Genomic DNA, 12,220 nt, shown 5'->3' on the forward strand with positions numbered 1-12,220 from the left:
TCTCTCTCTCTCTCTCTCATTCTCATTCTCTGATTCTCATTCTTTCTCTAGAATTGGGCTCCCTCAAAGCAGTCCAATTCTGTAGTTACTCTGGTATTGATCAAAGGTCCATCAAATTGGCTTTCTCAACAACCAAACAGAAGTAAAATATAAATATATATATAGAACCATATATGTGGTAGAGAGAGAGAGAGAGAGAGAGAGAGAGAGAGAGAGAGTACCAATAGAAAAGGATGTATAGTCTCAGAATAGGGGTGCATGAAAGAGGAGTAAAACAGCGCATTTTGAGTGATATTTCATCACTCCGATGCTGTCCTCTCTATGAGCAAACGAAACAATATTACTTGAAGCATTGTTTTTCCGACACTACAAGGTTGAGCTGGGCCCTTCTTCAAAGAGTATTCTATTTCATTTTCATTTTGGGCTAAAGGGGTGTCCATTGAACGTGCAACTTGTGTGGACAAAAACTCTAGCAACTCCAACTCTAAAAAAGTCAAAAAACTCAGAGTTCGGAATTAGAGTCGGATTTAGTGTGAAAAAAAATAGTTGGAGTTAAAGCCGATATAGGCTCCAAAATTTGAAAATCAGCTCCAATTCCGACTCCGACTAATTTAAATAAAAAAAAATTATACAATGACGTCATTTTATATTTGATAGGAGCCCACGGTGAAGTGCTATTGAACAAAACAACATCATTCCATTTCAAGTGGAACGATGTTGTTTTAGTCTAGAACGGGGTCCAAAACATGGGACCCCTCTTTTCCCCCTTAGCCTTCACTTTCTTAAAACTCTTATCTCCTTTCTGTTTATCTAAGTTCTTTATGTGTTATGAGTCGTGATGCCATCACCTCCTAGCCTCATCTTGGAAACTACTCTCCGATGTGACATAAGTCCTTCTCTTCTTTATGTACATCTCTGTTGCCTTATTAAGGGCCTATTTTTATTTATTCACTTGATTTTATATCTGCTTACATTTTCACGATTTTTTTTATTTTTAGGGTTTGAAGATTTAGGAATTGGGGACAAGTTTACCTCCCTCTTAATTCTTAAATCGCTAAATGTCTTCACTGGCTTGCTAGTTACTTTTTATCACACCTTACAAGTGTGGTGAATTTCTATTATATAAATTTGTTTGTGAATTTGTACGTGAGTTGTATGCTTAATTGAATTTATGGTGAATTTGTGAATTTTGCAAAACTACACTCAGCAGTGCCCCTCAGGGAGTTAGGTTAGTGATCTTTCTCTTAGTACTCTTCAAAATGTTTGAGTTTGGCAAGTAATTCAGTAAAACAATAAGATCATCATATGTTATAGTATATATGATAATTCATAAACATATAGTACATAATTATTAATGCCACAAAAAATGAGGGGCCAACTTAACATATATATATATATATATATTGGTGTCACATTAAGCATAGAATGCTACAATTGAGACCTTAAATAAACTTTTCTTTGCTCAATAAAGTTTAGAGGATAAAACTCCTCCATTATTTTTCATATAAATCATCAATCTTAAATAGTTTTTCTTGTATTTTCATTTTAGATTCTATATTAAAAAACTTAATATTGTAAAATAAAAAATTTTGAGATCAATGTTAATGGTTTATTATTTCTTCTAATCTTAATTTCAGTTTAATTTTAGTGGGGCCACATCATTGAAATTAGATAAATATAGAATTATACAAAATTTAGGAGTTATAGGAAAAAATGGGAAAGGGGCATTTCTATGTATTAGAAAGTATATGGGAATAAAGGGGCTTGAACTCACATGATCGTCAACAAATTTATAGGTATTGGTGTTTATACTCACCTTCATCTCTTGATTCACTCGCACCTCGGCAAATCAAGAGATGCTCTGTTTTCTATCTACTCATAATTGATTTAGTGAGTGCTTTTTTTTTCCCTTCTTTTTCTTTCCTTATGAGTAATGAATTAGATCATTTTTTTTTATTCATTTCGCATCGACTTATCATTAAAACAAAACATATGTATATCCTTGCATATTATTATAAAGATATGTCTTGCCTCACATGAGTAGAATAAAGCAGTACTAATGTAGTTAAAAAAAACACACACAAACAAGGAAGAAGCCCTTGCATTATTATGTATAGAATACGGCATCAAACCTCCGGTTGCTCACTGCTACTTCCTCCTGCTCTATTGAGACGTTGCCGTTAACAGTTGGAGAGCTTGATTCCGCTTCAAGATTGTTTGGGATATTGAAATGCTGCTGGATTGAATTATATATACTGAATAATCTAGTAGATATACCATTGAGTAATTCAATAATAGGTAGATTATATGGGTCGAGTAATATCCTTATGGTAAATAGAGATATAATAGCCCACCCAAAGATAGGGAAGATGATCAATACTAGACAAGTATATGCAAAAACACCAGAGATGTGACGCCCCCAAATTCCGTTTGGGATCGGAAAGACATTTGAAGCGTCGAGACATGCAACACAAGGTTACCTTCCCCCGTTCATGACATATAAGATGCAATAATCCTAACATGCATCTAACATTATGCAATATTCGCAGCGGATAATTTTTTTTTTCTTTAGCAATACTATGCACCAAACTGAAAATATCCCAATACTTAAAACATACTTCATACATAAAGATCCATTGAATAACTAAGATCACAGCACTATTCCAAAATAGTTATGATCCAATAGTACTGGAGATGCAACTCCATCGTACAAGTAGTAATTTAACTACTATATTAACATTAACGACGCACCGTCGTTCAATCGACTGTGTCTAGTTGGTCAGCTCCTGATCCTCCTTCAGGTCCTGTAACAAGATCTACCATTCGGGGGGAATGGTAGTTAGGACGACCACAGTGAGATTTGATTACAAATCTCAGCAAGTTAACAAAAAACTTCCACACAGACTAATGATGCATGGATGACAGTAAATTGAAACATGAACTGGACTTGACTTAGCATGAACTTGCTCTGAAACTTGAATTAACATGAAAAATACATACTCCACAGTTGTTGTGGCCCCATGTATTCTACGTGTAAATACATACTCCACAGTTGTTGTGGCCCCATGTATTCTACACAAACTTGACTTAACATTAAAAATACATACTCCACAGTTGTTGTGGCCCCATGTATTCTACACAAACTTGACTTAACATGAAAAATACATACTCCACAGTTGTTGTGGCCCCATGTATTTTACGCATCACAATTGTAGTTAAATACATACTCCACAGTTGTTGTGGCCCCATGTATTCTACACAAACTTGACTTAACATGAAAAATACATACTCCACAGTTGTTGTGGCCCCATGTATTCTACACAAACTTGACTTAACATGAAAAATACATACTCCACAGTTGTTGTGGCCCCATGTATTTTACGCATCACAATTGTAGTTAAATACATACTCCACAGTTGTTGTGGCCCCATGTATTCTACACAAACTTGACTTAACATGAAAAATACATACTCCACAGTTGTTGTGGCCCCATGTATTCTACACAAACTTGACTTAACATGAAAAATACATACTCCACAGTTGTTGTGGCCCCATGTATTTTACGCATCACAATTGTAGTTAAATACATACTCCACAGTTGTTGTGGCCCCATGTATTCTACACAAACTTGACTTAACATTAAAAATACATACTCCACAGTTGTTGTGGCCCCATGTATTTTACACAAACTTGACTTAACATGAAAAATACATACTCCACAGTTGTTGTGGCCCCATGTATTCTACACATCATAATGTACTCAAGATGAAATGTGACTGGAATACGAAAGGACTGAAGTCCTGACGTAACATAACGTGACTTGAACATAACTTAGAATACATGACCAACTTGAGATAGAAACATTTCGTAACATGGCATAACATATAATAGACAACATATTTAACATGACATACTTGCAACAATGAATATTACATGACTTGACTTACATGTAATAGATAACATACTTAGCATGACGTACTTGTAATGTACAGTAATACATAACAGAATATATTATGTAACAGATAAAAATTGATGACAGAATAAATTCTGTATAATAGACAATTACATAATAACTTGACATGGCATGACACATATGATAACATACATACATACACTGTAGTTCTTTTACTTAGCACACATACACAGTAGACTGCTAGTAAGTTAAAAGCTAACTTACCTCGATCTTCGCGTTTCTTATAAAACTTCAAGTGCGATCACGAGGAACTGTAATTAGTGATTCTAAAAGTTAGAACTAAATCACTAATAATTTGAAATATGGAAAATACTAACTTAAAGAGTAAAATTTTCATTTTACTCTCTACATGTGGGAAAATGACCGTTTTACCCATAAATTAAGGATTTTGCATACTAACTCCAAAAGTTTCCAAAATTTACATTCCTCATGTAAATTTTGTCCTAAACTTAAATATCAACTCAGAAAAATTTAAAACAAAACACAACTATGAAGAACACATTATGGTTGAAACATCCATAGGCAATTTCCCTTTATTTTTTGTTGCAATTCCTTCCAACTTCAAAACTCATGCTTAAACCAAAATTTTGCAATAAACATCTTCCAATCCTAAGTTCAAAACCATACTTAAAACATCCATTTAGAAAAAGCTAATAATCAACACCAAACTTTTTTGTAAAAAAATTCAAGCACTTGAATCACAAGTTTTGACCTTAAATCAAAACATCTCAAAGAATTTCAAAAATCAAATCTTACTTCTAACATATTCATAATATCATCCTAACATCAACCATGCTTTAAATTATCAAACTAAAGTCACCAAAATCACAAAATAACATTTGGAGTTTTTGGTTTTACACTTAGTCCAAAAACAGAAACTTTTTCCTCAACTAGTTTTGATAAATCTCTTGATCTATGACTTATAAATATATGATCTTCAAACCAAACCATCACATGGTTTAAAAAGATGTCCTCAAACATATATAAGTTTCTAATTCAAGATCACATGGTTAGAAATTAATCAAAACATAAATTTAGCTAAGAATATCCACACTTTGGCTTATCTGAATATCTCTTTGCATAAAATTTCATATCTTTGAAACTAACATCAAATATCTTCAAAATAATAATATAACATGTATATAAGATGTTTAGGATCCTCCAATAAAATTATCAAAGTCATTAGAATAGGTTTAGACCACCAAAGAGTTAAACTTTCTCAAAACAGAAACTGTTTTTCCTCTTCCAGTTTCTAAGTTTCTAAATCTAAGAAAATCTTTCATCAAAACCTTTAATCATGCAAAAATCCTCAACCAATAGTCATATATACATGTTAACAATACTCCATAAAAATTTCGGACCAATATCTATCCATTAGCTTGGTCAAAAACTCCAAACTATAACATACTCTCCAGATTCACGCCCAAAATGACCTTTCTATGGTTAAAAATACTTTTGACCGACCAAATGACCATGGAATGATACGAAAAATACATCTACGGAAACTAGACTCAAAGAGGAACAACTTATATGAAGGAGACTTTATGATAAAACACTTACAAAAGCTTCGAAATGGGTGTGCAAAAGAACTCCTAAAAGCTATCTGAGAGAGAGTGTTTGGTATTCTTTCAATGGAAAGCATAAATGAAGATAATTTCGTGGGAAGGGATGGCTGGAGATATTTGTAGATAAGATATGGAAGAGATGAGGCTGGAGTGAGAGTTAAGTGTAAGACTCTCTTACCCGAAGTGAGAGTTAAGTGTAGGACTCTCTTACCGGAGTGAGAGTGGAGTGTAGGACTCTCTTACCTAATAATATCTACAAAAATCAACTCAAGATATTTTTACCCAATAATATTCATGAAAATTACCTCAAGATATTTCTTTTTATCCAATAATATCTACAGTTTTAAACAGACGTTTTGACCGAAAATATGAAAAAATGTTATTGCGCCATAAGACTTTAAATAACCCTCCGAGTCTAATGGCACATTTTGTCACTTCTAACTATCTCCAATAATCAAAAACACACTTCTGATACCATAGTAAATAATAACACTAACTATGTAGTTAGACAAAAACCTATATGATTAATGGATTCGTGAAAACTTATGGGGTTTTCACGAGGTTCTTAAAGTTAATAGAAATTTCACAATTGAATTTCTAGCGGGCTGTTACAAGAGATGTAGCAAATAAGCCTAAAGACATGGCGGTAGATAGCATTTGGAGTGGATCGGAATAATTCCATCAATGCAAGGAAGTGAACACATACAACTCCAATGAAGAAAGACATGATTGTTTGGTGCATCTCAAATGGAGAGGAGTCTGAGTTATGATATTGTACTTGAAGAATGTTCACCAAAATTTGAATGAGAATTTGAATGTTGACTAGGAATTGGATGGACGGACCAAGGAATCCTCCAGCTCGTTGATCTTGATCACTGCAAACCAAAACAAGATTAATGTAGCATCCTTAATTAGTAGTTTCCACTCTGATCACTTCAACTTTCTTTTATATATTTTGATTTTTTTGTTACTCATGTTGAAAGTGCCTGCTTCGAGTCAATGACCATAAAAAATTTAATTGCAGCAACAACAACAACAACAACAACAACAACAACAACAACAAAAAACAACAACAACAATAACAATAGAGACACAACTCCAATTTTATACTTTTTTTTTACAACTCTATTTTGAATTGAGAGCATTACAATTTTTGTATAGGAAAATAATATATCTACAACCTTTTTGCATTAATCCATATATTTGCACCTGAATCTTGGACTTGCCACGGCAAATTTACTTCAAAAAAATAAAGACAATCATGACTAATAATGTAAACTATTTTTTACTGGTTTTTATAACGATGGGAAATCTTTCATAAGCTTACAAGTTAGTTTGAATTGCACACAATATCCATATATATCATTGACATAATATATATATATATATATATTTATATATATAATTTGATTAATAAGAGGAAGTTAAATATAAATTTCTTACAAATAATTAAATTGTATTAAATCAGTGGTGTCGATGGTATGCCCTTTACACTAACTTATAAATATATTTTTCTGATGACTTAAAAGATGTTTGGATAATGAGATGAGATGAAATTTCTATTAGAGCATTAACATTGGATTATGCAAATGCAAATGTAAAATTTACATAATATGACATGATTTTGCATTTAGCTATTCCACACAAAACTTATTCTCACGTTGGATTATCCATCTATTAGTCAAAATAATAATAAAATATTATAAATTTAATAATAATTTTTTTTTCTAAATTAAGAGTTACATGGAAATATTAATGTTATGCAATATGAGACTTGGATAAAGAGAAGAAATTACAAACAATTCTTCACCTTTATTATATTCTATAAATTTGTTCAAATAATCAATAAGTCATCAGAAACAGCTCCTATCTATATATGCATGTACTCCTCACTTACAAAACGGTGTTCAATGGCTCATATGTGAAGAAAATAAAACCACACATTAACTATGCGATATAGTGTACCAAGAAGTAATCTCAACAATTGTTCAAACAAAGCTCTCTTACGCGTAATCTTCTACTGAGCTAATGGACATTTTCATGCTTTTTCCTAAAAGCAGATAAAAAAGAAGAAGAAAAATCTATGCTCTACAAATTTCCCTCAAACAGAGGGATAAAACCGAACCTTTTTGCAAACATGAATTCTTGAATCCCATTCGGATTCATTTGAAAAACAGAAACTAAATAATACAGGAAACAGTTCGTGAATTAATTTAACCGGAACAAACTCTCATAGCTCACATAAACAGAAACAACGAAAGCCAACTGATTTTTCCTCGGGAAGAAGTTATTAGACAAAATATTCCAACAGAAGCAGAAGAAAGGAGAAAAGAACTGAAATTTGCAGCACTGATTTATGATCTCGCAAGGGCCGGAATCCGGGGAAGGAGGGCGCAGAACAAGAGGGATTTGAAGAGGGTTGGATTGAAGGTGATTTTTGGGTCGTCGTCGTCCTCGATCGGGGAAAGAGAGGACTCGAAAACGAGGGAAATCAGGGAGAAACGTGCGTTGATGTCGATTTTGAAGCAGGGAAAATGAGAGATAGCAACCGTGCGACTGACATCCAGAATCAATCTCAAATGCCCAAAACAGAAATGAAGCAAAGAAAATCAGGGAGAAAAGCACACGCGCACCTGGGACAATGACCAAAATACTGGGATGATTTTGTGAAGTCCTTCATGGGGTTTTTGGATACCGGATGGAACGAAAATAGTGAAGAAGAGAGAAGAAGGAAGCTCAGTTTGGGACCTCGGGAAATAGAATTTCCAGGAAAAAGCGATCGGGGTCGACGTTTATAGAAAAAAATAAGCTTTGGTATTTATACAGTAGTCTTGCATATAGGAAAATGTTAGAATGCGGAGTTAGCTCCCAATTTTTTTAATTTAATAACAAAGAAAGCAATTTTTAATATATTTTTTAATTTTTTAGAAACATTTAAATAAAAAAATAAATTTATGCTAGACGGCACGCTGCTGTTATTGCTGGGCGGTAATTTAGCATCACTTCTTGCATATATGACCGCCAAGTATAATAGGAGCTCAGATCATATATTTTTGTATTTGGTTGATATAATGAAAGTAAATTTATGTAAATTGAGTTAAATTTTGAATTTTTGGACATTTAGATGATTTAATGTCAATGTTCTTATGAGTAGCGAAATGGTTTGTGAATATCAATACAATGGCTTCAGTTAATTAGATGTTTTATTAGGTTTTAAGAAATGAAAGAAAAAATTAAATAAAAAAATATTATAAAGTTGTTAGAATATCGTTTTTTAATATAATTTTTGTTTTAAAATTTCAAAAAATTATATTATTTTTTATATTTTATTTAAAAATTTGAATAAATTATAATGATTAAGTAATATTTAGATTAAAAAAATTAAAAAATTAAAAATAGAAAATATTTATATTTGGGAGTTCCCCATTCACACCCAAAGCAAGGACTTAACCTCGTCTCTGTGTGGTTCTATTTGAGAGGGAAGCCATGAAAAAGCTGAACAACACTGAATCATATATTGTCGTCCGCAGTGCTATGTTTTAGGAAACACAGATAAAATAATTATAAATTAATAAAAAAAATTTTGGATGATTCACAAGTTGATAAAATTAAGCCACATAAAAGCAAAGTAGTTATGGGAAAATAGTAATGATGTTCAGTAAGGAAATGATTAATTTGGTAAAATTGAGTACGTACTGACCCCTGATGAGGCAGATTGTCGAAGCTGTTTACATCCATTTTCGCTAGCTGTGGTTTGTTTATGTGTCGCAACTGAAATGAGGGGAGGTATCTCGATCTACTCTCTAGTGTATTACTCTCCCTTCAATTCCCTTGTGGCAGCTCGGCTCTGCTTAATTTCCAATCCTCCCACCACCTCCAGTACACTGCCTTGCTTTTCTCTTCTCTCAAATTTATGTCTATTTATGATATATATATATACCCACACTACACACGCACATGTTGGTCCTGAATGGAAAAAACAGAAGGAAGGCGATTTGGTGGGGACGAATAATTACTGCATTCCAGGTAAAAAATCGAAGAAATGGGATGACAGCATCGAAAATAAAGACAAGCAAGTTTGGTCTCACATGTAAAGATGTGTTGAGTTGAAAAAATTATGAGTCTCACGTGTAAAAAGGTTTAGAATGATCAAAAATTTCAATTTATTTCACCTTAAATTATTTATACTTTTCAAATTCAATTATCCGTAGGATCAAACCATTCATATAAATGAAAAAAAAAAAAAAAAACTGATCACACCACACAATCTTAAAGGTCAAATTTTAAACGAAAGCACAAATTAATATATATATATATATATAAGTAATTTACTTAAAATTTAGATAATTTGGGTTGAAAAGAAAAAAAAAATGTTAGTTTATGGCTACAAAGGAAAATTCAATTAAAAAACATGCAAGTTGCGTGAAGTATTCATATAATTGGCTTATTATATTTCTCTCTCTCTCTCTCTCTCTCTCTCTCTCTCTCTCTCTCTCTCTCTCTCATAAAGTGGCTTGTATTCCATCAATAATCTATGTTTCATCTTCTTTTCATGTTAGCTTGATATAAATTTTACTTCAACATTTGGTTATCTGCATTTAAGGCTAAAATCATCTACAAAATAAGTACATATGGCATGAAAATCCTCTCAATTTTGTAACTGCTCTAATGTAGTTACAAAAACACACACAAACAAGGAAGAAAAAGAAAAGAAGAAGTCCTTGAAAAAGAAGAAGCCCTTGCATTACCATATATAGAATACGACATCAAACCTCCAGTTGCTCACTGCACCTTCCTCTTGTTCTATTGAGATGTTGCCGTTAACAGTTGGAGAGCTTGGTTCTGCTTGAAGATTGTTTGGAATATTAAAATACTACTGGATTGAATCATATATATTGAATAATGTGATGAATATACCATTGAGTAATTCTATAATCTGTGGATTATATGGGTCGAGTAATATTCTTATAAAAAATAGAGATAAAATAGCTTATTTAAAGGCAGGAAAGATGATCAATACTAGACAAGTACATGTGAGAACAATCGAGATGTAGCAAATAAGCCTGACGGTATGGTGGTAAAATAGCATTTGGAATGGGTTGGAATAATTCCATCAATGCTAGGAAGTGAACACATATAATTCCAATAAAGAAAAACATGATCGTTTGGTGTGTCACAAATGGAAAGGAGTCTGAGTTCTCACACTATACTTGAAGAAGGTTTACCAACACTTGAATAAGAATTTAGATAGTAACTAAGAATTAGATGGATAGAACAAGGAGTCCTCCACCTCGCTCACAACAAATCAAAACAAGATTAATATAGCGTCCATAATTAGTAATTTCCATCCTGATCACTTCAACTTTCTTTTACATATTTTGATTTATTTGTTACTTATGTTGAAATATAAGGTGTTTGTTTGATGCTTCGAGTCAATGACTATAAAAAATTTAATTGCATTAATAATATTTAATAAAAAAAAACTCTGGATGATTCACAAGTTGATAAAATCAAGCCACTTATGGTAACATTTTAGGAAAAGTAAAAGCAAAGTTATAAAATAGTCATATTTATTATTTCTAAAGATTTTGTGAAGGTTTTAAATCATTCATTTTAATTTTTATGTATAAATTTTTTAATAAAGCATTATATAATTTTTTTTAATTATGATTTTTGTGAAATGTCTATTTCCTTTAAGTTTTGAGATTATTTTTATTTTTATTTTTTTAACTCTTTAATCGCTTGTATTATTACTATTATTATTATTTAGTTAGTGGGTATTGTTGATAGACTTCAATGGAATCAACTTTTCCAACCTAACCACTAACCCTCCCAAATTATAATCTTGACTTCGTTCTAGGATCGTTTTCAACCGTCTGTTTCTAAGAGCAGTTCTGAACATAAAGTTTCAGAAAGTGGGGAGGAGGAGTTCTATTATTGTTGCCTTTATGCCTTTTCCATTAATATAAAATAAATATATTATTTTTCTTTAACACCAAGTTCGGAACATGAAAAAAAATGTCGCTTCCACTGTGATTTGTCTTTAATCTAAAAGAAAATAATATATGTATAATGATTTTTATATAACTTTTCATAAAACCATATTTTAAATAAAAGATAAATTTTTATAATTATTTATAAAATTAGATTATTTTATATAAATACTCTCATTTTAAAATATAATTATATAAAAATTTATACATTTGCTTTACTCTTTTAAAAATTCATTTGTAGATGTAATTTGTCAAATGCCACCTCGCCGAATATGAAGGCCTGCAACCATAATCAGAATAGCCTATTACTACTTATCTACTACTTAAGTGTATTTTAAGTTTTTTTTTTATTTTTTTATTTTCTTTTAAGTATTTTTTTAACATTTTTAATCATTAAGAAAAAATCAAAAAAATATATAACTTTACTAATACTCATTTCTTTAATTATTAAGTAAAATAAGAAATTAAAAAAAATCAAATACAAAAAGAGTAACAAATGGTAGTAGTTGAGTAATAACCTTATCATAACAGTCATCTTTGTCGGAGTTAACCCGAGTAGCAAACTCTCGAATGTCTCGGCCGTTGAGAAATACAATTTTCCTACACATGTTATTAGATATTTTCAAATAAATTCTTTTCAAATATCATTCAAATATAAAATATTTTTTAATTTAAAATTTATAAATATT

This window comes from Carya illinoinensis, chromosome 13 (assembly GCF_018687715.1).
Source record: "Carya illinoinensis cultivar Pawnee chromosome 13, C.illinoinensisPawnee_v1, whole genome shotgun sequence".
Classification (NCBI taxonomy): Eukaryota; Viridiplantae; Streptophyta; class Magnoliopsida; order Fagales; family Juglandaceae; genus Carya; species Carya illinoinensis.